Here is a 3,957-nt window from a genome sequence, read left to right as displayed (position 1 = left end):
TAGTAATGCTGAAGTAGGGCATCACCAGTACTGTTGGTGTGTGGTCACTATCAGTAATGTTAGATTAAATTCGTTACTGATAATGTCTGAGTAGATTAGCAACAGTAATGTCACACTAGCATTACCATCATGAAGGTTAGAATATGATCATTACTAATAATGTTAGAAGTGAACCACAATCCACAATGTTATTGAGAAGTCATCATCAGTGATGATAGAGTCCAGTCATCGCTACTAATCATCCAAGTGTAGCATAAATCTAAATTCTACAATGAATCAGTGAAGACTTAACAGAACTGATATAAGGCTTCGAGAACACAAAATAGTTTCCAGGTGCAATGTTTCGTTGAGCGTTCAGAGGGCATGCGCAGCACACATTCCCTCGAGAACTACTTGCTGTTGATATAATTTAATGGCAGTAGTTGCAAGGACTGAGCGGCACAATTTCCCCATGGCTTTCCAGTTTGTGAAGTGACTGTAACAAATGCTAATTATTGTGTCACCTCATTTTCTCACTTGGGCACGGATTGTTCTATAAAGGGGGAGCATTGATGGATTTCGGATATAGTGCTGTCAGAATTACGAAGCTGGACAGAATTCGCACCTTCTTCGACAAAATGCAGCGGCCAATAATTCTACAGGTAAAGGACGTTTACTACCCTCTTATTGCTACCTTTGGTGCCCCAGGTAAGTCCTGTTGTCCAATAGCTGTTGATTATCTCACTGTTAATGGTTATTTAACGGATCACGAGAATGTCTTTACTGCAGAGCCAGAATGTCAGTGGGAATTTCACCAGATTGAACAACGGGTGAGGCACTGTTCCAGTTGGCGTTTCGTGAATATAAGGCGTTTAATTTTCTCGTTATACTGCGGGAGGGCAATGTTGTTACCGTTTCTCGCCAACAGCTCACAGACGAATGTGTTCCTTGGAGTCCAATGTAATTATTTTTTTTGTAGCGTTATTCCTTCTCTTCTTCAGTTGACAGTTCTTCGGACTACAGGCAAGTCCAACTAAGAGAGATTGGGAAATATTTTTTTTCTAACGATTGCAGCTCAGGGAGCCACTCCCCTTCCCTCGGCTGAAATAACCTTTCTTATTCCACCAGCTCCCGCTCCGTTCCTGAGCAGCTCCTTCGAGCCATTAGAAATGGAAAACGTGCCGAAGATTGAACTAAATTGAATGTTTTGTCTCAGCTAAAAGTTCTTTTTGAATTCATGTCCTTGCAATAATGGTTTGGAAATTGTACTGAATACTGCAGACATCTGATGCTGTTAGCGAGATTCCTATCTCCAAATAAACTGAAGAAGCTAATTTAAAACTCCATCTATCGCCGCATGGGACCGCACTGGTATCATATCAAACTGGGCTGCAGAATCAAACGGCCCAAGCCTCATTGCAAGATGACTTTACTGTTGAACAGAGGAATAAAATATGTGTTTGAATTTATGTATGGAAATCCATCAATTTATTGACAGCTAAATATTAACAATGTATAAAGCCATCTAAAGTTTCCCTCGAATGGACTATTATTTACAACAGTACTGTCTCTGTGAGGTACTCTGGCTTGACCTGGACCGCAGATTATAGTAATGGAGCTCAATCTGCTGTGGAAATTATACCGGCAGAGAAGAATGATGGACACTGATATGATAACTCTGGTTTACACTCCCGCCCAAAGCCAATACACCCTCTGTGACTGGGTGGTGATGGGGGTTGCTTTCCGTTGCCATTCATGCTACGGCCTCTGGGCAAACCTCGTCCTGTGGCCTTGATATGGTCTGAATGAAGTATGCTGGAAGGGTAGTGAGATTATAATCATTTATTGGTTTGAAAGAAAAGCTGTCAATGCTTGTCAATATTATAAATAAGATTCAGTCTAAGTACAAACACACATATGTAATTTTGCTCACAACATGCTCTTGAAAGTGTCTGCCTGTCTCCGTAACTTAAATCTTCTCCCTCTTTCTTGCAGCAAACCTATTGACAATTGTCATTCTCTCCAGAGGAAATTGCGGCCTCTCCAAGTGTATTTCTGTCTACATGGTGGCCATGGCAACAGCAGATCTACTGGTCATGCTCTTTAATATAATCGGGTATAATATTTTGAGTAAACGCTTTCCACATTCATTCCTCTCCTACACTGCCGTCTGTAAGTTCATGATCTACATGCTTTGTACCAACCACGGTATGTCGATGTGGTTTACAGTCTCCTTCACATTTGATCGACTTGTAGCTATATGCTGTCAGCAGTTAAAAAGAAAGTATTGCACCGTGAGAACTGCAGCGGCAGTATTAACAACCCTTTCCATCCTGATATATTCACAGACCATCCCCTTTTGGTTTGTGTACGAACATAAGCAAATAATTAACAATATTCACTGGTTTATCCGCCCCAGTGTGGCTTTTATTTCATCGCCTGCAGGTGCAGCGTACCTCCTCTTACAGAATATCATTTATACATGGCTTCCCTTTGCTCTGATATTACTGTTAAACGTTTTGACAGTCAGACGTATTTTAATAACCAGTAGAGCGCGCAGGGGACTCCGGACTCACAGCAGTGAAAGTCCGAGAGATCAAGAGATGGAGAATAGAAAGAAATCCATTATTTTACTGTTCACTGTATCTGCCAGTTTTATATTGTTAAATCTACCGTCTGCCGTGAGCCATGCAACGAGCTGCATAGCCGTGCATTACCGACCCGATTATACATCTCCTGCATACATCGCCACTCAAACCGGAGTTATGCTTCAGTATTTGAGTTCCTGCACAAATACGTGTATTTATGCCGCTACTCAAACTAAATTCAGGGAAGAGCTGAAGAAGGTGATGAAATCTCCGTGGACACTGGCTGTGAGATTGTTTTCAAAATGAAAAAAAGAATCCAAGCAAAACGTCCTGTCCTAACTAGAGTTTAGTTCGACCCCGTGTTCAGTTTTAGAATGACATTCTTTATGTTTTACGGAATAGGATTGTTGTTATGAAAATGAGCAAGTATGAGAAAACATTGCTTACATTTTCTGCCGTGTGTTTGATGTCTTCTGCTTTCCCCGGATGAACAGAATCGTTTCCTGCTAAAGCAGCGAATATTCCTCTCAGTCTTCAAAGATAATATTCAGGATTGATCTTCAGCAGAACAGCGTTACCATCCTCAGACCGCAGGCACTGGAATGAGATACATCTGTTTAATTGAATGAAAATGTTCCCTTTAGTGAATAAACAATGTATTACAGTCGTGGCTATGGGAAATGGTTCTAAGTTTTGGTAAGAATATTGCTGACTCTGGTCTCCCCATCAGATTCACCACCATTGTAACCTGGACCAGTAGAATGGGCCACTGTCTCCTGATACAGGGTTGGTGCTGGAAGACTGGAGAATTGTAAATTATACATACTTGTTCAAAGAATGGTGCAATGATAAGCCCAGCAAATACAGGCCAGTCAGTTCATCTCGGTGATGGGAATGCTTTTAGAAAAGATAAACCGGAAGAAAGTTAACAGCCACTTGGACAACTGTAAATTAATTAAGTAAAGGCAGCAAGAATTTGTTAACGGCAAATCGATTTTGACTAGAGTGGATAAATATATTGATCTCGTGACCGAGAGTAATGAGGGTAATGAGGTAGATGTGGTGTACATGAAATTTCAAAATGCTTCTGACAAAGTACCACAAAACAGGTTTGTGAGAAAAGTGACAGCCCATGGAACAGTGGCAGCATGGATATAAAGTTGGCTCCGTGGCAGCAAACAATATACCGGTGGTGGTTGCTTTTCGGGCTGGAGAGAGGTATAGAGTGGGGGGTCCCCAGGGGTCAATGCTAGGGTCACTGCTATTCTTGATATATGTAAATAACTTAGACTTGGGTGTGCAAATCAACATTTCAGAGCTTGTTGAGGACATGAAACTTCGACGTACTGTGAACTGTGAGGAGGGCAGAGAGAGATTTGAAGAGGACAAA

At 41.4% G+C, this 3,957-nt stretch overlaps 1 long non-coding RNA gene across 1 annotated transcript; it reads left to right on the top strand.

Moving 5' to 3' along the window:
• Positions 1–552: 552 nt before the first annotated feature.
• On the top strand, positions 553–3,245 carry LOC137361432 (uncharacterized). Its single transcript, XR_010972206.1, has 3 exons — positions 553–641; positions 1,975–2,095; positions 2,970–3,245. It is a non-coding gene; the product is annotated as an uncharacterized lncRNA (long non-coding RNA).
• Positions 3,246–3,957: the final 712 nt, after the last annotated feature.

Source organism: Heterodontus francisci, unplaced genomic scaffold (genome assembly GCF_036365525.1).
Source record: "Heterodontus francisci isolate sHetFra1 unplaced genomic scaffold, sHetFra1.hap1 HAP1_SCAFFOLD_106, whole genome shotgun sequence".
Taxonomy (NCBI): Eukaryota; Metazoa; Chordata; class Chondrichthyes; order Heterodontiformes; family Heterodontidae; genus Heterodontus; species Heterodontus francisci.
The sequence above is the reverse complement of the archived record's forward strand: the minus strand, read 5'-3'. Positions and strand labels throughout refer to the sequence as shown.